Source organism: Cryptomeria japonica, chromosome 7, assembly GCF_030272615.1.
Source record: "Cryptomeria japonica chromosome 7, Sugi_1.0, whole genome shotgun sequence".
NCBI classification, from domain to species: Eukaryota; Viridiplantae; Streptophyta; class Pinopsida; order Cupressales; family Cupressaceae; genus Cryptomeria; species Cryptomeria japonica.
The window spans coordinates 103,771,785-103,798,966 of NC_081411.1; positions in this window are offsets into that span (position 1 = coordinate 103,771,785).

Here is a 27,182-nt window from a genome sequence, read left to right on the forward strand (position 1 = left end):
GTATTCATCAATAGAGGCATTTCATTAGACTGATTTGGTCTGCCCATTTCCTAGTGTATTGAGTTGCATCCTTGTGAAGGGTTGGCCAATAGTACCTTGTAGCTAATATCTTAAAAGTTGTTCATTTGGCCGCAAAATGACCTCCACAAGATTCATCATGACAGGCATAAAGTATGTCATATGTCTCATCTTCCCTTACAAATTGCCTCATAACCTGATCTAGACCTGTGTAAAATAAGCAATCTTAAATCCAAGAGAAATTAAAACTTTTTTCTACCAGTAGTCTCTTTTCTTTGGGTGAGAAATGTGGGGGTGTCTTATTAGCTGCAAGGTAGTTGGCTATGTCAGGATACCAAGGACTATTGGAAATGATAGAAAATATATGCTCATCTAGAAATGCATCATTAATGACTTCATTATCGTATGGTGTTTGAATCCTTGATAAAAAATCTGCCACCACATTTTCTTTTCCAAGCTTATCAATGATAGTAATATCAAATTCTTGCATTAGTAACAAGAATCTTGCTAATCTACCTGTAATGGAACTTTTGTTCATAAGGTACCTGACAGTTGTATGATTAGTATGCACAAATATTTGATATCCTGTTATATAGTGCTTGAACTTATTAAGGGCATAGATGACATCTAACATCTCTTTTTTAGTAACAATATAATTCAGTTCTAGTCCTTGCAAATTTTTACTAATGTAAAAAATTGCATTTTCCAAAACCCCTTGTTTCTACCCCAAAACTACTCCTATTGCAAAATCAAATGCATCAGTATAAATGTGAAAAGGAACTGACCAATTAGGTCCTTTAAGTATAGGGGCTTAAGTTAAGGCTTCTTTTAGTTTAGAAAATGCATCTTCACATTTAACTGTCCATTCAAACTCAACATCCTTTGTCAATAATGAATACAATGGCCCTGCTATTTGACTAAAGTTCTTGACAAATCTCCTATAGTACCCTGCATGGCCTAGAAAACTTCTCACATCCTTTTGTTTAACAAGGGGAGGAAGATTAAGTATTACTTCAATTTTAGCTCGATCTATTTGAATTCCTAATTGAGAGATTCGATGCCCCAACACTATTCCTTCTTGAATCATCATGATATATTTTTCACTATTAAGGGATAGGTTGTGATCTTCACATCGCTGCAATAATTCTGTAACATTTTGTAATGCCTCCTTAAATTTAGTTCCATATGTAGTGAAGTCATCCATGTAAATTTCCATACAATCATGAGATATGTCTGAAAATATATTGAGGAATGCCCTTTGAAAGGTTGCAGGAGCATTACATAAACCAAAATGGAGGACTAAATAGGAATATGTGCCCCAATAGTAGGTAAAGGTGGTCTTCAGCTGATCTTCTAGAGCTATTCTGATATAGTAATAACCACTAAATCCATCCAAAAATGAAAAGTATTGCTTACCTGCTAGAGAGTCTAATAATTGATCTATAAATGGCAGTGGGAAATGATCCTTTTTAGTAGCAGTGTTGAGCTCCCTATAGTCCACACAAACTCTCCATTTTCCTCCTTTCTTGGGAACTATAACCAGAGGAGAAACCCATTGCCTATCTAAAATATGGTAGATGAATCCTGCATGAAGTAATTTTTGCAGTTCCTCTTTAACTATTTCCCTTAAAGCAGGATTAATCCTTCTCTGAGGCTCTCTAATTGGTGTACAATCCTCTTTGATATAAATTCTATGGGTACACAATGTAGGATTTAATCCTTTCATGTCTTGATAATCCCATGCAAAATCTTGTTGTTGGGCTTTGAGTAGCTCTATCAATGACAATCTTTGATCTACTGGCAATTAACCATTGATATTCAGATTTTTCCCTCCAGTAACTTCTATTAGAATTACTAATTCTACATTAGATATTTTAGATAGACAAGAGATTTGAATCTCCTATGGTAGCAAGGTGTGAAACATATCTGTGGTTGCAGGAGAATTTAATAAACCTATAGATGGAAGAAGGGTAGAGGAGTTACTGGCATACCCACTAACTCTAGAGCTACTCCATAATGATTCCGCATGATGTTAGATAGTACTATATCATCCTCTTGAAGTCCTATGAATGGGTCCCTTGATAACATCATTAGTTGTTGAAAAGAGTTTATTTCCTCTACTTCTTCTCCTATGTCTAGCCACACTACTCATTCTTGATCAAGTTGAGGTTGTGCTAGAGAATAGAGTGCAAGTGTTTTAGTTGTAATACCATCTGAAATTGTCATATATCTAGATCTATAAGCTATATATGCATCAGTTGTTGCCAGTCAAGGTCTTTTATAAATAATTGGATATCCTCCTAATGTTGCCTTGGGACAAAGGAACATGAAATCATCAGGATATTCCCAAGAATCTAATGTGACAACAATATCTTCAACCATTCCTTCAGGCCGAACAATTGAGCTATCAGCAAGCTGCAGGACCATTGGAGTTGATCTTGTCGGTATTTTGGTATGGTTTTTTCATTGATGTCAACACCTACTAAACTCTGGCACTTTGGAGAATTGACAATATTCACCAACAGGCAAGTGACTTATGCACAGTCACTGGTATTTGGTTCACCGACATGATATATTGTTCACCGACACTTGGAATCATATGGAGAATACTTGGTTACGTCGAAGACATCATTTGGACATTATGTCTTGATGATTTGTCCACTGGTATATTCGAGTTTACATATATGCTGTTACCGACAAATAGGTCCAGGTTATGCACTGATAGGCTTATCTATTCTAGATCAGCATGACACGCTTTGGAGATGATTTATTATTGTTGTAAATGCATTAAGCTGACATGATGAATTAGTTATTGCATCGGTAATTGATTTACTTGTAAATTAATTTTATTGTAATATCCTTTAGAGCCGACCTACTAAAATTGTTCTTAGGTTATGGTATAAATGTAAGATCTTATTTGTAAGATCAAGTGTGGAATGCCAAGGAAGATATAATTTGGTATATGCGAGAATAAGAAGAGCTATACACAGATATCATTTAAAGATTGAAGAAAGGTTTTTGTAAAGACAGTCAAAACTAAACTGGTACTGAATCCAACATAGAAAGATGCTATTTTGTGTAGTACATTCTTATTGGATTTAACCATCCAATTGTAGTAAGTGTGGCTCCCATTTGTGACTGAGCAGTGAGCTCTAGGCGCTTGGCCTTTTTGCATGTGCAAACCCCATTTGTATACACATACTATCTGCAGTAGTACCATCTAATTGTGGGTAAGGTTTCTTATGGTTTTTTTTCCCCTTACAGGGTTTCCACGTACAAATATTGGTGTTATGTGTTGTGGATGTCTTTACCTTTTTGTTTTATGCATTAAACTTTACCGGTACTGTAATTAACTAATAAAATTTTTACCGATATAAAGTTTTGGTTTACTGGTACTAAGCATTAAGTTGGTTAAGTTGTTTTCGGTTTGAATTTATTAGACAACTAATTCACCCCCCCTCTCAATTGTCTTCAGGACCTAACAATTGGTATTAGAGCCAAGTCCTCTTTTTGCAGAAGTTTAACAACTTGAGGAGATCCAATGTCTACTAACTACTTCAGGAAGGACAGACCTAAACTTGATGGAACCAACTATGGGATATGGAAGATCAGGACAGAGACACATCTGAATTGCATTGGAAAGGATATCTGGGAAGTTACAAAGAATGGTTATACTACTCCTACTCAAGGTCAGCTTAATCCACCTACCTTAGCTAAAGATGAAGAAAATGATTGTAAGGCAAGAGAAGCACTCTTAAGCACATTTTCAGATCAGCAAATCATGGGATTATTAGATAGGTCTACTGCTAAAGCTATTTGGGATCATTTGGAAACACTGAATGAAGGAAATTACACAGTCAAAATTGCAAAACTTGAAAGCTTCCGGGTTAGGTATGAAAATCTGAAAATGGAAGAAGATGAAAGGATTTCTACTTTTATGGAAAGAGTAAATGAAATTGTTTTGGGTATTAAATGGATATTAAATGTTGTGGAGGAACCTTAAGTGAAGATGAATTTTTTTTGAAAGTTTTAAGAGGATTTCCACTAGCATACAAAATGAAGTTTACTACTATAAATGAATTAAGAACAATCCCTAATACATCAGTAACTAGAGATACATTGATTGGAAAACTTTCAGCCTTTGAAATTGAGGAATTTGGTCCTGTTGCTACTGTAAAGACAGACTTAGCTTTTAAGGCATCAACATCATTTGCACCATCTTTTAAAAAATCTGATTACAAGGAAAATGCCTAAAGGTCCAGCTGGAAGTAAGTATGAAAGTAAAGCACCCTTTAAATGTTTTAACTATAATAAGATTAGTCATATGGCTTCAAGATTCCCGGATAGACATGCTAGACTAAGAGAAGAAGCTAGAAGAACATACAAGCCTAACCGTGAATAACAAAGATACAGATTTAAGAAGAATAAAGACAAATCTTGTTATCTTGCTGATGAAGGAGTCACTGATGATTCTGATGAGGATTCGACAGACAATGGATGGGTCTTTGTTGCTATAATAGAAGATCAATCGACACCTACTGTTCAACCGGTAGAGAAGGCCCTAGTAGCTAAAATAGAAATTAAGGATGAATGGATCATTGATTCACGTTGCTCACATCACATGGCTGGTGATAAACGAAAATTATTGAACTTTCAAGAATATAATGAAGGTCTGGTAAGATTTGGAGATGATAAAGCTTGTTTGATCAAAGGAAAAGGTACAATATCTCTTGATGGTAAGCACAACACCGATAATGTTTACTATGTTGAAGGTTTAAAGCATAATCTTTTGAGTGTTGGTCAATTAGTTGAAAAGGGACTTTAGTTACAATTCAAAAATGGTAAATACAAAATTATGAATAGAACTGGTTTGGAAATTGCAACTGGTAGTCAAACTAGAGGTAATATCTTTCATTTGAATAACAATGAAAAGACATGCTCGATTGCACATATTGATGAAAGTTGGCTATGGCATAAGAGACTCTATCATGTAAATTTTGATTGCATTGTGAAAATTAGTACAACCAAGGCAGTAAGAGATTTGCCTAGGATTGTCAAACCTCACAATCCGGTATGTAAGGAATGTCAATTTGGAAAGCAAGTTAGAGCATCTTTTAGAAGTATTCCAGAAAAATCAAATAATGTTGTTGACTTAATTCATATTGATTTATGTGGTCCACCTAGAACTAAAAGCTTACAAGGTGATAGATATTTCATGCTAATCATTGATGACTATTCTAGAATGAGTTGGGTTACTTTTCTCAGAGAAAAATCAGAAGCACTTGGGAAATTCAAACTATTCAAGGCAATGGTAGAGAATGAAACCAGTAAGAAAATCAAATGTCTAGGATCAGATCAAGGAGGTGAGTTTACATCTAAGGAATTTAATACATTTTGTGAAGTGAATGGAATCAGAAGACAGTTATCAACACCTTGGACACCACAACAAAATGGAGTTGTAGAAAGGAAAAACATAACCATCTTAGATGCAGCAAGAAGTATGTTATCAGAAGCAAATTTACCACATGTATATTGGAGAGAGGCAGTAAGAACATCGGTCTATACATTCAATAAAGTTCACATCAAAGGAGAAACAGGTAAGACCCCTCATGAACTATGGTTTGGTATTACTCCCACTCTTAAATATTTCAGAATATTTGGAAGTAAATGTTACATTAGAAAAGATGTGTATATTGGGAAATTTGATCCTAGAAGTGATGAAGGAATATTTCTTGGTTATTCATCTAAGAGAAAGGCATATAGATGTTTTAATAAAAGATTGGAGAAAATTGTTGAGAGTACAAATGTGAAGATTGATGAACAATTTAGAACTTCAAGGTACATAGATTCTGAACCAGCAATAGAGATATTAACAAATGAATCTACATCGAGCACACTAGTACAGAATGAAGATCCATTTACACCAGTATCATCTGAAAATTCCACTGTAACTGAGGAACAACATACAAAGACACCCCGGTATGTAAGATTGAATCACTCTAAAGATCAGATAATTGGGAACAAATATCAAGGAGTTATGACAAGAGGAAGATTGGCAAATGAAGAGGTATGTCTTATTTCTCAAATTGAACCAGCATCAATTAATGAGGCATGTGAAGATAAATTTTGGATTAAAGCTATGGAAGAAGAATTAGAACAAATTGAGAAAAATAACACATGGACATTAGTTCCATGGCCTAAAGAGAAAAATGTGATTGGAACAAAATGGGTTTTTAGTAACAAACTTAATAAAGATAGTAAGGTTATCAGAAATAAAGCTAGACTAGTGTGTAAGGGATATTCTTAGAAAGAAGGAATTAACTATAATGAAACCTTTGCACCGGTAGCTAGAATTGAGGAAGTTAGATTATTTTTGGCCTTTGCGGCACACAAAATCTACAAAGTATATCAAATGGATATCAAATGTGCATTTTTGAATGGAGATCTTGAAGAAGAAGTTTATATTGAACAACCTGATGGATTTTCTTTGACAAATGACAAAGATATGGTTTGCAGGTTAAGGAAAGCTTTGTATGGGTTAAAGAAAGCTCCAAGAGCTTGGTATGGTAGATTGGATAAATATCTTTTGAAGATTGGTTTTTCTAAAGGTAATGCTAACAATAATTTATACTATAAAATAACTAATAATGACATATTGGTTATAGAATTTTTTTTTGATGATATAATCTTTGGAGGAGAAGATGGATTATGTAAAGACTTTTCTATTAAAATGCAGCAAGAATTTCAAATGTCTATGATTGGAGAAGTAAAATTCTTTTTAGGATTGTAGATTTCACAGACTGATAAAGGTATATTCTTGAGTCAAACTAAATACTTGAAGGAGTTACTAAAGAAATTTGGAATGGAAAACTCCAAATCGGTAAGCACACCTATGACTACAAATGAGAAATTATCTCTAAAGGATGAATCAACACCTGTTAATCCAACTAGATACTAGTCTATGATAGGAGGCCTATTGTATTTAACACAAACAAGACCTGATATTATGAATGCATTATGTATTGTTTTAAGATTTCAGAGTAATCCTAGAGAAAATCATGAATCAACAGTAAAAAGGATTTTTCGGGTACTTACAAGGCACTACAAATCTTCATTTATGGTATCCTAGAGATGAAAACTTTGAATTAGGTGCATACACAGATGGAAATTGGGTAGGAGATGTAGATGACAGAAAAAGCACCACTAGAGGAGCATTCTTTCTTGGTAGTAGACTAATTTTTTGGTTGAGTAAGAAACAAAGTTGCACATCTTTATCTACCACAAAATCAGAATATGTTGCAGTAGCAACTAACTATACATAGGTATTATGGCTTAAACAAATGTTGAAAGACATAAAGGTAAAATGCAAGGAACCTATAACTATCTATTGTGATAACACTGCAGCAATTGATATATCTAAGAATCTGGTACTACATTCTAAAACTATACATGTTTTTATCAAATTGAATTTTCTTAAAGAGAATGTTGAAGCAAAAGAAGTAAAATTGGTTTATGTAAATACCAAAGAGTAGATTGGAGATATTTTCACTAAACCTCTACCTAAAGAAACTTTTGAATATCTAAGAGATCAGCTTGGGGTCATACCCCAACCGGTAGAGACTTAGACAGTTGATGTTTGTCATCAACCGACAGAAATAACAGAGAAATCTTCTACTCCGGATTTGATGAGAAAGCTACTTCTCAGGGGGAGTAGTCGGTATAGTGAATTGGTTGATATTTTGTATCTGAAATATAGTTTTTATATTTCTTTGGCATTTGATGTCAAAGGGGGAGAGATTGATATATGGAAAAACACAAAAATTCATGTCACTCTCAGGGGGACAAACTATTACTTTGGGGAGAAATTGTTTATATCTGAATTTTGATTTCTAGTTATGATCTCTTTTTGAGATTGTTGTTTATTTTGGTATTTGGCATTTCTGTTTTGGCACTTTGATGGTTTTTCCATCTTGTGTTGCCATCAATGTCAAAGGGGGAGATTGTTGGAATTTTTGTATGGTTTTATCATTGATGTCAACACCTACTAAACTCTGGCACTTTGGAGAATTGACAATATTCACCGGCAGGCAAGTGACTTATGCATAGTCACTGGTATTTGGTTCACCGGCAGGATATATTGTTCACTGACACTTGGAATCATATGGAGAATACTTGGTTACATCGAAGACATCATTTGGACACTTTGGCTTGATGATTTGTCCATTGGTATATTCGAGTTTGCATATTTGTTGTTACTGACAAATAGGTCCAGGTTATGCACCGATAGGCTTATCTATTTCAGATCAGCACGATGTGCTTTGGAGATGATTTATTATTGTTGTAAATGCATTAAGCCAACATTATGAAACGTTTATTGCATTGGTAATTAATTTGCTTGTAAATTAATTTTATTGTAATATCCTTTAGAGCCGACCTATTAAAATTGGTCTTAGGTTATGGTATAAATGTAAGATCTTATTTGTAAGATCAATTGTGGAATGCGAAGGAAGATATAATTTGGTATATGCGAGAATAAGAATAGCTATACACATAGACATCATTTAAATATTGAAGGAAGGTTTTTGTAAAGACAGTCATAACTAAACCAGTACTGAATCTAGCATAGAAAGATGTTATTTTGTGTAGTACATTCTTATTGGATTTAACCATCCAATTGTAGTCAGTGTGACTCCCATTTGTGACTGAGCAGTGAGCTCTAGGCGCTTGGCCTTTCTGCATGTGCAGACCCCATTTGTATACACATACTATCTGCAGTAGTACCATCTGATTGTGGGTAAGGTTTCCCACCATGGTTTTTCCCCTTACAGGGTTTCCACGTACAAATATTGATGTTATGTGTTGTGGATGTCTTTACCTTTCTGTTTAATGCATTAAACTTTACTAGTACTGTAATTAACTGATAAACTGTTTACCGGTATTAAGTTTTGGTTTATCGGTACTAAGCATTAAGTTGGTTAAGTTGTTCTTGGTTTGAATTTATTAGACAACTGATTCACCCCCCTCTCAGATGTCTCCGGGACCTAACAGATCTCAGATTAGTGATGTTGAGTTGCTGCATCACATCCTTAGTCATTACATTTATTACCGCTCCCAAGTCTATCAAGGCATTTTTTATTTGAGTTCCATTAATAACTATCATGACAATAGGGCTACCTAGATCAAAATATTTAGGAACTTCTATTTTTTCCAACATAATATCAGCCAACTATCCTACTACATGCATTGTTTTTGGATCCTTTTTCTTCCTTCCAAGTTTCTTCAAACATGCTTCTTTAATAGCTTTTGCATATATGGGAATATCTCTAGTGGCTTGAAACAGTGGTATTTTAACACATATATGTTTTAGTTGATCAATAAGATCAAAGGCTATATCATCATGTTGCCTAGATACTTCTAATTGTAATCTTTGAGGAAATGGAGGAGTTCTTATAGGTATATTTGGGGTCTCTGATTGCTCAGGATTTCTAGATTTATTAGGCATGCTTTCTTGAGCAATCTCCTCTACTGGTAACTCTGTTATGTCTGCAGGAGATGGGGTAGACAATGTTGTCCCTATATGAATATCACTTATATTTAGAGAATATGCAAGATAGTTATTAGGATTAGTTGAAAATACTTATTGTTTCTATTGTGGTTTATTATTTAGATTTGGAATAGGCTGAGTTGCTAATTGGGTTGGCTTGGGTGGAGCAACATTAGGAGTTGGTGGCATCAGAGTTGGTTGTTGGCACAATTGTTGTGGCTGCAGGAAACCTGATGACTGGTTTGCCCATTGTTGTCCTCCCCTCCATTGTGGTGACTGTTGCTAGTTACCTTGAGGAGGAGACCAATTCCCTTGTGGTTGGTGCCATTGAGATAAATAATTATGATAATTAAGCCAAGGGTTTTGAGGAGTATAATTTCCAAAATTTTGAGAAAATGGAGTTTACCACTGATTGTTTTGTGCATTGAAATTCATATAAGTATTAGAAAATGACAATGGATCTTATGGCATACCTTGTCTTAGAGGCCAAGGCCTCCATTATGCAACATAGAAAAGTTGTTCATCATCTACATAGATAGGCTTGAAATCTGGGGAACTCTGTTGGCTATCAATTTTAGCTAATAGTTTGCATCTACAGTCATTCTTCTTTTGCCGATAGTGAGGAAAAAATTCAGTAAGCATAGCCTTTGCCTCCTCATGCTTCTTCTTTGCCTGCAGTGTATCCAATTAGGTAGCCATATTATTAATTATATATTCTTTAAAATCCTTCAATACATGAGTTATTTCCATTCTTGAGACTATTGAAGATGACTTGGCAATTGAAGAACCAGGTCTATAGTGTCTTCCCCTTTTTTCTCCAGCTCTTGAATATTTTTGACAGATTTGTTTGATGTCATCCCATTGAACTTGAGTAATATCTCCTCCTCCCATTAGATCTAAGGAGTCAACATAGTCATCATTGATGCCCCTCAGAAATATAAACTTCATTGAGTCTTCACTTAAGCTACTATGTTTAGATTTGTTGACACTAAATAAAAACCTTTCCAAACAGTCTTCTAGGCTTTCATCTTCTTTTTGTGTCATTCTGAAGATATCATCACCTTGACGGTCCATTCCTCTGCAATAGTATTTATATTTATCCAATAAGTTTGTCTTCATTCCCTCCTAGGTAGTGATGATATTTCTTCCTAAACTCATAAACCATCTCAAAGAAGCTTCTTTCAAAGTAGCAGGGAATAACTTATGTTTATGAGTATTGGTGGTATAATCATAACTCCTACATAGGATATCAAATTAAAAAAGAAAGGTGTCTGGATCCTCTATTACCAACCCATAAAATTTTGGAAGTGAAGAGGCTGGTATGTTTTTCAAATTTGCATTATCATGCAAGTCAGGAATGGGAGAATCAAATGTTGGATTTACAGGTGGAGGTGGAGGATTTGCTGCCATTGGTCCTTGATAAATAACTAGAGGTAAAAAAATTTGTTCAAGGGGCTCATTCAGGAAGTCTGGATCTCCTTCTAACAAATTAAAGACACTAGCATTTAGCACATACATTTCTGCAAAAGGGTTTACTCCAGGTGCTTGATCTGATCTTATATCTTGAGTAGAATGCAAGGGAAGAAATCTTCCTAATGCATCTCATCTCCTCCTATGCATGCAGATTAATGAAAGAAATTCAGAAAGCTAATTAAAAAAATTGAAACTAATGGTTTACAACATATTCTTAGCTTGGTACCATCCCCGACAACAACACCAAAAATGTTGGTCCTCACAACTGGAATGGAAAATAGGTGATAAAACACAATTCAGAGATTGGATATCCTTTAATAGCTAACTTTTTCTGTGGCAAAGGCTCATTTAGTTATCAACCAGGGATGTAAACTTGAAATGGTCCAACATTGTATGTGCACCAAGTTCACACTGCAACCATTTTATATAACTATAGGAAAGAAAATTCTTCTCAAAGTAAACACATGGAATCTCTAATAAACTAATACTTAATCTTACAACTGGAAATTCCTTTAAACAATTACTCTTAAAAGATAAAGTTCTGGCGAGTAGCAGGAACTACTCTACTATCGTGGTTGCAGGAACTACTTTGCTATCGTGGCCTATGGCTACAAGAATAGACAACTGCAAAACCAACTATTTCAAAAGTATGAAAACTAGTTTAAAACATACAAAGGATTACTCACCAAGTGGGCCCCCTTGAGTGAGTATTTCATGAAATTCAAATTACACTTATCTAATCATCCAAAATCATGTTAATTTCTTTATTTCATCTTGACTGGAAAATACATACATAACACCAGAAAACTATGTATTACGAAATATTATCTTTTTCTCTGCTATCCCCAAGAGAAGAGAGATCCCTTTTATTTATAGGAAAGCTTATAACAAACTTCTAACTAACTACCCACATCCCTATGGAATAGGTGAAGAAAATTTATTAACAAAAGAAGAAGAAGAAGTCAGCATAGGACAACAGAACAACATCTAACCTACAGTTGAGAAAATATAGCATGATTGCCTCCTAGATCTAAGATCCACTATGAACAATTATAAATGTTTTCATAAATCAATCTGTTGAAGAACCGGTCCAGTGATCGTGATCATAACTGCATTTCCTTGATGGAGTCTGCATTGGGATCACATACTTGATGATCTTTTGAACCACCATCTATCTTTTCCTCACCTTTGCTGACCCCACATCAAGATATTAACACGCACAATAACATGTGTATATACTAATACTAACATGATATAGCATAAACCATATTTATAATTAACTCTAGATATTTGAATAGACAAATCATTTGAAACCACTATATGGCATCCTTAGGTATAGGTTAAACCAGTTTCAAAAACACTTCAAAGGTGTCATCTTAGGAAAACATTATAATCCAAATGTCATCTAATCATGAGACCTAAGTAAGAGTATTATATTAAAAATCTATAAAAATAGAGCCATTGTTTAGGCTCATCAACTGTGTACGCTAAGGTACACAAGGAGAGGATAGGTTGGGGGCCCACATTGGATCTTGTTACAACCTGGGCTGAGTTCAATTCATTAAATTTTTGTGTATGGAGTATGTTTGAGGATATAGAGGATGGAAGGATGACTGGGGATTATACACAGTACTTTTTGACACATAGATTCCCTCGATTGACAAGGCCAAGAGACTCGATTCTTACACTGGAGGAGGTCGATGATGATGATTAGGGCAAAGGGGGAGGTCACCAAGGTGGGAGGAGGGGTCATAGAGGGAGGAGGGGTAGTAGGATTTATAGAGGTGGTGCGATTGGACATGGTCAAGGAGGAGGTGGTGGATGGGGAGGGAGGGGTAGAGGAGGATTGATGCAAAGAATCTTGAAGCTTTGTTTGTTACACCTTCTTGAGTAACTTGTCCTGCTCAACCCTTTAATTGCTCACGTCCTTCATATGGCACTTGGCAGGGGTTATGATAATGAGACCTCCAAGGTCTAAACCTTGTTCACTTTCCACCTAAGTATAGCCAATGGTTTTTGGATAATCAACTCCACCAGTTGAGGTTGCGACCTCAATTACTCACACACTCCTCTCCTGGGCTCCAACCACTTCTGCAAGGATCTTAACATGCAATCATTTCCTATGGTCTCCCAATGCATCTACCAGGTGTATTTAATTTATTTTGAGGTTTAAGGCTCACCAAATCTATTGCCTTGGCTTCCTAACCCTTCTAAGTCTCTACCAGCACAAAAATAGGCCTAATTGCATTAGCCCTCCCTAGGCAATTTTAGGGTCTTAGTTTTCAAAAGTCCCAAACAAGCCTAGAAATAAATCATGGATTTGAGTACCCTTTTCAAAGTTACAAACAATACTAGAAAATTTCATCTGGGTTATCCGTACAAGTGGGGTTTCTAATGCTACACTATTTTGAAGGGTTTAGGCCTCACCGGTGACTTGGCAAGATGGGGCTAAAAATATTCACCAATCAAATCTCTAGCTCCAAAAAATTTGGGAATCTTCAAGGACACTCTGAGGTATTTCCATGCATGTGTCTCTTGGTCCTACACCAATCCCGATGTGCTCATAAATCACACTTTTCTTTTTGTCCTAACTCACCTACTCCCAGCGGTGAGCCTAGGGCTTTATTGTTTCTCCTCCCCCGGGACCTAAAACACCACACACCCTATTCAAAAACTATGTACAAACCCTAATCTAGCATTCTTAGTGATTTCAACAGGTGCCATCAAAGAATGCCTGGTTAGAGCCATTTTCTTTCTCTTAAACCCTACTTGTAAGGGTTTTGCTCCTAGTTGCAAAGAATGAAAGAAATATTTACAACCTAGCACAATAAAACCTGAAAATAAACCTTAAAGAAGACAAATACAATGAACACTCAGAATTTCAATGATTTTACACCATCTAGTCCGTATTGGACCGTACAAACAATGAAAATAAGAGTAAAACTGTCAAAAACCGGTGGAAACAAGGTTGCTTCACAAACCAAAAACTTTCTCTTGCATTTCCAATCCTCCAACCCGTACAATGAAGTGAATTTTGTCTTATATGCTCTTGTTTCAGTTGGTTCAACCAATATTAAAGCCTATGACCAAAAATGCAACTTTTGCAAGAAATTGCAAAATGTTGCTCAACAACTTTTTACAACTTTTGGCTCTAGGATGCAATTTTACATTATAATGCATTTTAAGACTCTTTAAGGTCCTCAAACACCATAGAAGATCTAAACACAACTCAATTGATCCCTAATACATGAATACATTTATCTGGAGTACTTTACCTATGAACTATCTAAGCATCTCACTTTTCAGGCTATCAGCATCCTGAACACAATTGACTCAAACAAAAACTTGGACAACTCAAGCATGGCTCTACTAAGTCCTCAATGGTTGGTCCATTATTACATCACAAATATAACACACAAACTTAAAAGAAAACAAATATTTCATACTGGGAGTGTTAGGTGCCCTGCACCATACTCCCCTGGGAGAAAGAACTCAAGTCCCTTGAGTTATAAGGTCTGAAATCTCCACTCCATGATCAAGTATATTTTCCTCTGACATCCAAATAGCATATAAATTAGGTAACCCTTTCCACTTTAAAAGATAGTGCTTGTAGACTCCTTTCCTTGTCTTTTTTATGATCTTGGTATCCAAGATACTCTCTAACTCAACTGGTTGACTAGGTGGCAAATCCTTTATCCAATCTTCATGAACCGGTGATGGCATGTCTATCTGATTTATTGGTGACTCTCCCCTGTATGGATAGATATCACATACATTAAAAATAGGATATATTCCAAAGGTAGGAGGAAGTTCAACCTCATATGCATTTTGCCCATACTTGTGCACCACCTTGAGAGGTCCAATTTTCTTCATCATGAGCTTGACAGGCTGCCCTTTTTGAAGACTATCCTTCCTAAGGTATGCCAGCATTAAGTCTCCTACCTTAAATTGTACCTTCCTCCTTGTTTTATCAACTTGAACTTTATACTACTCAGATTTTTGTTGTAAGGATTGCCTTACCTTATCATGTACCTCTTTAATACCTTCTGCAAAGTTCTCCCCTTGTGCACTCTTGGCTGCCATTGAACTGAGATCTCTGAGCTCTAATATTCCCCTAGGATGGAATCCATACACTATCTCAAAAGGACTTTTAACTGTGCTATGGTTCACTGAGTCATTATATACATATTTTTCATGTCCAAGTACTAGATCCCAAGTCTTCCTATGTTGTTTTGTAAGACATCTTAGCATATTACCCAATGACTAGTTGACTACCTCTGTCTGTCCATCTGATTGAGGATGATAGGAAGATGAAAAAGATAACTTGGTGCCCAGCTTCCTCCAAAGTGTCCTTCAAAAGTGGCTCAAAAACTTCACATCCCTATCACTAACCATGCTAATTGGAAGACCATGAAATCTAACTATCTCCTTGAAGAAGAGGCCTGGAATATAGGTGGCATCATTGGTGTTCTTGAAAGGTATGAAATGTGCCATTTTTTTGAACCTGTCTACCACCACATACACACTATCAAATCCTCTTGGCGTCCTAGGCAAGCCTAACACAAAATCCAAGATCAAACATTCCCAAGGCCTTTGAGGTATGACCAATGTTAGAATATTTAATCTTTACTTGGCTTAGGTTTATTTGTATGTAGTTTAGGATATTCCTCTGGAATTCCTACATGTAATTTGTCCTCTAGTACATGTTTGAGGACAAGTCATTCCTTTTATTTTCCTTTATTAAAGAATATTAGATTTCCTCCATAAGAGGATGTGGACACACGGCACACACATTTTATGAATGGTGGCATTCATAGATTTGGGAGTTACTTTGTAACTCCTCTCCTCATCTCTATTTAAGAGATGTCTCCTCTCTCATTTCTTCTCAATGATATTATTGTAAAGAGCTTCTTTCTCTCCCTCTCTCTCTCTCATTTTAGTCATTGCCTCATTCACAATATCACAAGGGGTTTTTCTTTGCTTTTCCCCTTTCAAAAGTTCTTGTGCCTCCTTCTTCACATTTGGGTGATTGCTCCAAGGTTTCTGCATTTCTCTTGGTAACATTTACTTCATCAAAAAACTTACTTGGATTTTGTTATTATTTCCTTGCTCTTGTATTTCCTTTCATGGTATCAAAGTAGGTTTATAATCCTTGTTTCAAGTTGAGATTAATGAAGGTTACCATTCTGTGGAGTTCACCTTGTTGGAGGCATTCTTGAGAGGAGAAGAAGTTCTTTTTCTAATATTTTCTATTGTGGAGGTTTTAGTTTCAGTTTTAATTTTTTTTTTCAAACTTGTTAACAAGTTTGCCTACAGGTTTAATCTTCTTAGATTCTAGGTTTTTTTTAGAAAAAAAAAGCTTTGAAAGGCTTGCCGCCAAAGTTTATTCTTTCTAATTTAAAGTTGTGGTTTTAGAAGGCTTGGTGCCAATCCCATTTTCTATTTCTTGTTTTGGAAGGCTTGCCGCCAAGACATTCTCTATTTATTTGCAAGTTCTAACATCTTATTTCACTTACAAATTATTATTGATTTATTTTTCTAACTATTTCTGTTTGCTGATTTAAAAAAAAAAACTATTTTTAGTGTTTCTCTGCTTTAATCCTTTTGTTTTTCAAAATTATTTCAATCTTTCTGTTTAAATCTATTTAAAATATTTCTGTCTAAATCTAAATGAAACTTATTACAGTTTACATCTGAAACTGTTCATTTTAGCTTCTGATCAAGAAGATATTGGTTTGAAGATTAAGCTCTTCCATTCACATTTATTTTATTTTATTTTTTCCCAGCGAATTCTATTCTTTTCCTTGCTTTCACATTTTCCAGATTGAAAGTTTAATCTATAAAAAGTTAGTCTTTGTATCTTCTTGTATATTCAAGTTTTAAAAGTTTAAGCATTTTAAAACATTCACGTATAAACTCTCTAAGAAGTTTTCTGTGCATCTTGTTCCTGCCTCCATCTATGTTTCTCTCCTACCATTTTTTGCCTTTCATTGTTTTGTTCTTTGCAATGCAAGTCTGAGTCATCTGCATGTCGAAACGTCTCTGCTCTTTCATTTTTGCAACCTATTGCTCTGAAACCTACCTGTTGTTTTTATTCCATTTTGTTATGTTTCATTCATTTCATTTTATAAGCATATTATTTTACCTTTTTAATGCATCCTACTACATTGGTTTGTAACCTACATTCATTATTATACATTTTAATTATCGTTTTTCATGTAAAATGTTTAAATTTTTTTTTTAAAATAAAAGTGGAATATCCACTAAACTTATATATTAATGAAAAAAGATTTTACATCGAGTTCAGACATGGCATATCGGCAGGAAAGAACCCGCAAGAAAACCTCCAGTTGTAGCCATTTGAAACTTAATAGAAATATATAGTACCCTTACAACATATATGCTGATGAACCCCCCACCCTCCTATTTCTGTTATTTTTACAAAAGTCCCATAGGATAACTTCCAACCAGAATAACCCAACCAAAGAAGAGATGGACATAAAGAACCACAAGGTAGATGAATGAGAGAAAATTATTTGTCATAACCATAGCTAACCATTTTGAGAAAAAATGAAGCCATGTAGCCTTCATACCTGCAAAACCATACCACCGGCTACAAAAGATAAAATATCTTAGTTATCCAAGAACCAGGAACTAGAACTCTCTTCTAGTGGCTCATGAGATGAGAATCGAGGTGGAATCACCCTTAGAGGGAATGCCACGCAAGCAAGAGTAGAGAACAGAAATCCCAAAGAGATTAATGAATGTAAAGCCTGAAAAACAACCCATGCTTTATCCACATATTGATCAGGAGCCAAATACAACAAAAAATCCATAGAGGCTCTAGTGTTTTCCAAGGAATCGCATATCAATCCCATACGTAACTGATGAAGCAAATGACCAGACCAGCCATTAGCCAAAAACTCATGGCGAGGAAGAAAACCCTCGTAATAAAAGAGCCCATATCAAACCGATAACTAGCCAAAGCAGGAGAGACCATCTCCCAATTGCACACTGTCAGAAAGACAAACATGGATACCAAGAGGTGAACCAAATCCATATCAAGAAGAACATCAAAACAAATAGTAAGAAAATGAGAGAGAAGCTCATCATAAGAAGATTGACGACCAACCTATAACCACTGACATCCCAAAAGCCTGCGAAACTCAAAGTCCACCACAGGAGTAAACAGATTGAAAACTTTGCCAAGTTTAACAGAATTGTCCTCAATTGCATTTTCTTCCCCCAATTATCGAGCTTCTAAAACCTCTCTATAAACTCCAAATGGTAGAGAGGAAGGCATTTGCAGTATGACGGGCACTGAAAACCAGAAAGAAAAAAAATCTAAATTTGAAAATGACAGAAAAGAAAATGTATTTGAAAGAGAAACTGTCCTGCATTTCCCATAAAGATACTAAAAAAATCCATTTCAAACATGCTTGAATCAATTCGCATGAATTTAAAAGCCTTCCACTAAAACCCATAAGTGACTCTCCCACAAGTAAGGATACCAACAACCAAAAACAAATAATCCGTAAGCCAAATCTATCAGACCCGGACAAGCACAAGGCAGCCAACATATTGACATTTACACCGAAGAATAAAACCGTAGGAACATACCGACGACTTAAGGAGATGAAAGCATGTGAAAAAAGAATGAAGGACTAAAGATAAGAATTGCATAGTACACACATGCCACAACCTAAACTCGTTATAAATGACGATATTACTGACAAGACACAAAGTCAAATCAATATCGGAAAACAAATCTTACAGAAATCTCTCCCTGACTAGAGAAGCATTTGAAACATTAGAGCAAGCTTCTATAATCTACAAAATAAAACCATTTAACCCGTAGCACCCGGGATATACACCCCATCCTTCTGCTTGAAACAAATTTACCAACACACCATATGTAAGCAAATGAAGTAAAAATTTACACATGTGATGTAAATATAATCTGAACCAAGAGGAGGAAGACATGTATATCACAAGCAATAAAGGAAAATAGATGATGTAATTTAATTTCCTGCCCATAAAATTAAGCCAATCAGTGAGTGTGTAACCATAAGAATAACGTAGTTAAAATGTACTTCCACCTCCAAATTACCTCTCCAAAACTCAAGAAAATACACACATTAACATCTAACCCAAATGTAGAAGTGTGAAAATACTCCAAATGCAGATAGAAATAAAAGCCTCCTATCAAGACATGAAGAACAAATACAAACTGAATTGAGGAGAGGATAATATGTATACTTTAAATAAGAAATGAAGATAATAACTCAAGATAAATAGCTTAATCTTTGGGATGAGGCATATACCCAAGGAGGACGTCTTTAGGAATGTCGCATACTACTACATTCATATAAATAGCAGCTGAGTCAATAGCCAAATTAGCCAAGAAATCTACCAGTTTATTTAATTCTTGAAAACAATGAGATAATACATAAGTATCAAAGAAGGATAATTTCTCCAAAATTTGATCAATTAAGTACTTCAAATGCCAACAATTACTTTTGCAGTTCAGCACACTTTGAATAACTACCATTGAATCCCCTTGGATGGAAAGGTGTTTGATCCCAAGGGAAATAGCCAAATCAATCCCAAGTGACAAAGCTTGGCATTCAGAAAAATTGTTTGATTGAGACCCAAGGGCATGACATTGAGTAGCTATCAGGACTGCATTATGCTCAAAAATGGCCATACCAGCCCCAGCCAGACCCGAATTCCTCCTAGAAGCACCATCAAAATGGAGTTTGAAATGACCCGGAGGAGGAGGAGCCCAACTGGCCCCAATTCTCTTATTTTTATTAGCCAGACCCTTTGCAACTGACCCATGAGAAGGGATGCTAGATAGATATTTCCATGTCCTTGTGATCATGCCATCCCAATGGGAAAAAGATGTCAGATTTTCTAAATTCTTATGAATATATGACAAGGCCACCTCCAAGATAGAAGCCTCTATCTTGACTAAGATATCAGAGAGCGAAGTGGATGACTTTTTAAAGATCCTATTATTTCTCTCTAACCATATGTTCCAAACAATAATCGATAGAGCTAGGAACCAAAGGCGCACATAAAAGGAAGAGGAAAACAGAAAAGGCCAAGCTCTGAAGTGAGAGAGAAGGTCCCTGCTAATAACAAAAGATAGACCTAGCTTCTCGAAAATCCAATTCCAACATCCTAGAGCAAAATCACAATGAAGGAAAAGATGGGAGGATGACTCCAATTTCTAATTACACAAAACACAAGGGAAAACAACAGATAAACCCATCCTATTCAGTCTCATCCCGGTAAGAAACCTATCTTGAACAACAAGCCAAGCAAATGCTCCAGCTGTCGGGAGACACACTCAATGCCAAAATAATTTGTAAGGCCAAGAAGAGAGATCCTTAGCCGGCATAAGAGAATTGTACCCGTCTTTCACTAAGTATTTTCCAGATGAATTCTTAGTCCAAATCATCTCATCTTCCTTCCCAAACAAGATGATAATTCTATCTTTTAGAATAGAAAAAAAATTTGCTTTCAGGCTAGGACTCACAGGAAGAAACTCAATTGGTTTCCATTTAGCCATCACCGTATGTCCATTATGAACTACATTAAAGTAGTCCGATAAATAGACCCCCCATTTATCCAGAAGTATTGATTTCAAGGGAGACCAATCCCTAATAGAATCCATAGGACAATGAACATTCCAAGCATCATCCCAAAATCTAATTTTTGTACCATTATGCACAACCCAAGAAAGATACAGCAGCAAGACACTTCTACATTTTCCCATGAAATTCGAAATAGCCGACCCTTGAGGCAGAGTCACGGCCTAAAAAATAGACTCCTTGGTTCCATTAGAAAGATACTTGGTGAACATGATTCTAGCCCAAAGGGAAGCTGGATTATCATACAATTTCCATACTATTTTGATTTTCCAAACTACAAATTCTAGCCCCCCCAAGTTCTTTAGGAAGACCAACCTTATCCTAAGATAACAAGGGGATCCTAGATTTCCCATCCCTATTATTATTCCAAAGAAAAGACCTCAGAGTATTCTTTAAACTAACAATAATAGCCTTTGGAGCTTTTAGAATTGACATTAAGTAAATTAGCACTGCATTCAATACAGACTTAATCAACACAATTTTCCAACCATGGTGAGCCATTTGTGGTTCCATGCCAAGATTTTCTTAGACACCCCTGAAACTACTTTATCCCAAAAACTTACCTTAACCTTATTAGCTAAAAAGGGAACTCCTAGGTAGGTGCAAGGGAGATCCCCAAGTTGGAAACCCCAAAACTTTTGAAGCTTATCCTGGAGCAGAGAGTGAGTGTTTAAGAAAAAAATCTTAGATTTTTTCTTGTTGACCTTTTGACCTAAAAAGCTACATAATTCCTGATCACTTGATCTATAACTCGAGCCTCCTTCAAGGTTGTACAACCAAATAAGAGGGTGTCATCAGCAAAAAGGCAATGGAAAATCCTCTAATCAAAATTCTGAATTTTGATACCCTTTCATAAACCATTCTCACGAGTTGAGCAGATTGCCCGACTCAGAGCTTCAGCTAATAAGATAAATAAAAAAGGTGAAAGTGGGTCCCCTTGCCTTAAGCCCCTATAAGAGTGAAAGAAACCACAAGGGGACCCATTAATAAGAACCGAGAATCTTGCCGAGGAAATACAAGCCATAATCCATTTTATCCAAGCCAGGGAGAAACCCAACCTTAACAAGACAATTTTTAATGCATTCCATTCAACCCTGTCATAGGCTTTCATCATGTCTAACTTAAGGACCATGGCAGGGTATTTCTGGGTAGAGATCGAATGTAAGACCTCATGAGCAACTATAGCCCCTTCAGGAGTTTTCCTTTGTGGAACAAATCCTCCTTTCTCAAGGGAGATTAATTTTGGTAAAAGATTGGCCAACCTCATAGCAATTACTTTGGCAAATATCTTATAAATGGTGTTACATAAAGCTATAGGACAAAAATCTGCAAAGGTTTTAGGGTCCTCCTTCTTAGGAAAAATGACAATTAAGGTAGTGTTCATTTCTTTAAGGATAGACCTATTTCTCCTAGCTTCCTCTAAAGCCAAAAGAACATCCCGACCCACAAAATCCCAACATTTCTAGAAAAACAAAGAAGTAAAACCATTAGGCTCGGGAGTCTTATCCAGATTCATAGAAAAAATAGCCCCCTTAACCTCTTCTATTGAGAAAGGAGACATTAACATTCTATTATCCTTGGGAGAGACAAGAGAGGGAATGAAAGATGAGATATTGTTAGAATCATCAATATTCTTAGATGAAAGAAGATACTTAAAAAAATTAATCGCTTCCTTAGAGATATCCCCATCCTCAGAGAGAATATTCCCCTGACAATCCTGAATACAAGAAATCCTACTCCTGACCCTTTTCAATTTAGTACTAGCATGGAAAAATTTTGCATTCTTATCACCATCAGCTAGCCATAACTCCCAAGATTTTTGTCTCCCATAAACCTCCTCTCTAGCCAAGATTTCTTCTAATTCACTCCTAAGAGACCTAATTTCATCCAATACCTTAGATTCCAAACCATGCCACAAAACATGCCTATTCAGGACCTCTAACATATCTAAAATCCTTTGTTTTTCTTCAAAAATATTCTTGAAATGAAGGGAGTTCCATCCCCTAATATTCTTTTTTCAAAAACTAATCTTCTTGACCAACTGGAATATTCTAGAACCTCTATAGAATGGAGCCTCTCCCCACCATTGTCGCAGGAGGGGAAGAAAAGAGGGATCCCTAAACCATATTGGTTCGAACTTAAAAGGAAGTTTGTGGGAAGGTCTATCCCTTACAACAGTTAGAGAGATCAGGAAATGATCCGACCCAGACAAGGGAAGGATGGAAGAGAAAAACTCGATGTCTGAATCGAACCAATTAGATGAGAGTAAAAATCTATCCAATCTTTCCGCAATCTGAGAGAAAATTTTCCTCATGTTTGTCCATGTGAATAGACCATTATTAGGCTTGCAATCAAAAAGGAACATGTCAAAAGTGAATGCATTAAAATCATCCATAGACTTCTTATTTGGACAAATCCCCCTAGATTTTTCACTAAAATCCAAAATGGCATTAAAATCTCCCCCCAAAATGATAAAAGAATGATTCCTAAGGGGGGATGACACCCTAATGAGTTCTTGCCAAAGATTGTATTTAGCCAAGACACCTGAGGGGGCATAAATGTTAAACACCCATACTTTAAAATTAGAAACTCTTTATGAAACTAATGACAACATCCAATTTGGCTCAGACGCAACCAATTTCACATCAGCTACAGAATCATTCCATAACAAAGTCAGGCCTCTCGATGCCCCAACAACTGGGCTAGATAAAAACTTCCACTTTTTCCAAGAAGAAAATACGAATTCTGAGTTCTCCAATGAAAGTTTAGTCTCCTGAAACAAACCTAGATCCCACTTAACGAAGTCTAACTAAGACTTGATCAAGCGTATCTTGTTGGGGGCATTTAAGCCCCTAACATTCCATGAGATAATCTTCATTGATCTCAAGGGGAGGTCGACACTCCCCTCTTTTCTCTAATGGGAGAAGAACAGTTCTCCCCAAAGCTTTTATGTAAGCTTCTCTTGACTGCCACAGATCTAGTTACCGGAGGACTGATAACACACTTTTTTTTCTTTTTAAAGGATCCACTACTTTTTCCATTCCCTAAGGGCAATATGGCAGCCTTCTTGAAACTAGGGGAAGACGACAAAACTCGTTGAATACCCACATCAATTTCCAACTGAGTTTTATGATTCTTTGGAGGTCTACCCCTGCCTAGGGACACTATAGCATTAGGGAAATTCAGCTGAACCTGGGCAATAGAGGATCTAATGGAAGTTTTAACCAGAGTTGACTGATGAGACAGGGCCACTTCCTGAAGAACCACTCATTTTGGAACATCCTGAGAGGCATTGATAGGGACCTCAAAGGGATTTAAGGAAGGAGAAATTGAAAAACTCTTATGGATTAAATCTAGGTCATTTCCAATAGAGCACATAACCTTTTCTGAGACCTCTTCTTCCACAAAATCCTTATTAGATTTAAGCAACTGCTCAACTTGTTGAGCCGTATGTTCATCTGGAGAAATATGCAGAGACTGAGTCATATCACACTCCCTAATAGGCTCATTATGCAGTAACTCTTTCACCTGTTGAATTAAAGCATCCTCATCATGACTGAAGGTGGTAGGCACAACCAAAGTGATCACCTCGGTATCTGCAACAGGACCAGATGATCATTCTAAATATTTAGGGACCTCATCCCCTAAGTTAACACCAAGCCCCTCCTTCTGAACAGGGCCAACATTGGAGACTTGTAATGGAGGAAGACATGATTGACTACCTAGATTAGGAATGCCATCTTTAACAAGACCGACAGACTTAGGAACTTCCAACACAACTTGAGATAAAGTGTTTGCCTCACTTTCTAGAACAACTGTGGAAGAATTATGCTTAAGATGAGCGGTATTGTTAAGGTCCTCCTTGACTTGATGAACAAACCCAACCAAGACCTGAGTAGACTCTTTAGCAATAGTATTATGATTAAGATGAGCAGCATTGTTAAGGTCCACCTTGAATTGACGAACAGACCCCACCAAGACCTGAGTGGAGTCTTTAGCAGTAGCAGGATTGAAAGGAACATTTCGATCTTCCTTCTTGTTTATACCAGCTTTTATATTACGAAAATCAAAAAACAGGGGAGCATCCATAATAATTAGATTTTGACATAGATCATCATTCATCTTCACAATAGGTTGTTTCCAAATGCCATCATTTGATTTAAGATTACAAGAAATTGGGCATATTGATGAAGGGGAAACCAGAATGCATATGTTTACCAGAACCTTCCCTTCCTCAAAGACAGATTTAGATGTCAAAAAATTCCCAAAATTATCCCCTATGGATTTCAGCACCTCTAGATCCATAAATTCAAAGGGAAGTTGTGGCAAGCCAAGCCAAAGCGGAAGAGATTTAGGTTTGACCCATTCCGGAACAAAAAAAGGTTTCCAAGCAGAAACCTGACTAAAACATTACCAAACCAATGAAATTAATTTGCAGGAGCATCATCCTTGGAACGGGGGGATTCAAAAACCAAAACAAAGGAATTAGAAGATAACAACTGAAGACAAATCAATGCAGGCCAACGTTTGCATAATTTCGAATGCAATTTAGATAAGTTGGTCGGAGGACCCCAAAGTTCCCCTAAAATAGCCACAGAATGTAACTTGGAGGCCCTATCAGCCACAACAGAACTAAAGAAATAAAAAAAGGGTCGCGGAAACCAAACCTCTTTCGATGCAACAGTATGACCCATGTTACCGTTTTCCAAATGAGCTTTACTACTTGAGCTTCTCGTGTTTTTACCAGCAAAATCAGCGACATCCACCTGTTTAACACACCCAGATGCCCTAGGACCAACCAAACCAACAACAGCCAATTTTTTTCAAGACCCAGATGCCCTAGGAGCAACTTGGATTCCCTCGGCAACCACTTCAGCAAAAGATCGCTTTGAGGAAATGAAATTGGCTGACTGCTTACCCCTGTTATTGTTTCTTCCATTATTATTCGGGCCTTGCCAGTTGGATCTCCCCATATGACGCTGCGGGAACCCCTTGAAAAAACCCTGAAAAAATTTGGATACCGGACGAAAGTCTCTGCGTTGCCTTCTCAGAAATGGAGCCCTATCTTTCCATCGACCCTTGGAGAACACCCACTGTGGCACATGTGGCGGATCATCCCATGCAACATATTCCCAAGCGCCGAGATGCCTTTCGTCGCCTACTTGCAGAGCCATATTAGGATGAATATCAATTTGATTAATTAATTAAAAAAATGTTTAAATTTTTTATCTATTATCATTCACGTATATAGCAAGTCAAATTTCAATAAACTTATAATTTATAAGCTTTTTAAAAGATTATCGAAAAGTTTCAAATTTATAAAGTCATTAAAAAGTTTATAGTTTATATTTCAACTTTTAAAAGTTTATAATTTTCATATATACGAATAGTTATAAGTTTTAAAAAGTTTATATTTAAAACAAAACTTTAAAAAGTTTATAGTTTTTTTTTTAAGTGTTTTAATATATATATATATATATATATTTTAAACAAAGTTTTTTTTTTTTTTTTTTTTTTAAATAAATAATTTAAATATTATTTTTTGTTTAAATAAAATTAAAGTTTTTAAATTTTTTTACAGTTGTTTAAATAAGTTTAAAAAAAAAAATAGTTATTCATCAATAGGTTATTTTTTTCGTCTTTTAATCAAAGAGGATAATTTTTTTTAATACTCACAATTATTTGTTCAACTTTATCTTGCTATTATGTCTACATTAATTCCTGAAATTAAATTAAATACCACTAATTATCATTCATGGAAAACCCATATTTCCTTCATTTTTCATTTCAAGCACTTTTTGGATGTTACTACTGATAAAACCTTACAGCCCGCTTCAACTGCTCCTCAAGTCAACCAAGATAGATGGAATGTTCAAAATGAGGAAGCACTTGGTTTAATTGGCATTTCAATGGTTCCTGATTTGTATGTTCTAATTGGAAATTGTACAAAAGCGTATGAAGCTTGGGAAATTTTAAAAACAACTTATGATAGCTCAAATGAATCTTGAAAAATGCAGCTTCAAGATCAACTTGAAGATCTCAGGTATACAAATTTTAAAACCATGGATGAATTCTTATTAAAGTTTGATTCTATTAATAGTCAATTAATTGGTTTAGGAGTCACTCTAGCTTATTTACTTTTAATTCATCTTATTCTTAAAAAATGTCTTCCTCGTCAATTTCAACAATTTATTACGAATATTCATGCTCAACTTGCTATTCCTAGTTTAGCTACTCAATTAACTTATGATATTTTTTGTAATTTATTACGTCAAGAGGAAGCTAAATTAATTCAATTCGGTACTCTTAAAAGTAGTGAACATGCTTTTATGTCTAAAAATCAAAATCATAATAATAATTTTAGATCCAATAATAATAATCATAATCATAATAATAATCACAAATCTTCTAATTATGAATCTCATTCTAAATCCTATCACAACAATTCTCATAATAATAATCATAATAATATGTACAATAATCAAAGG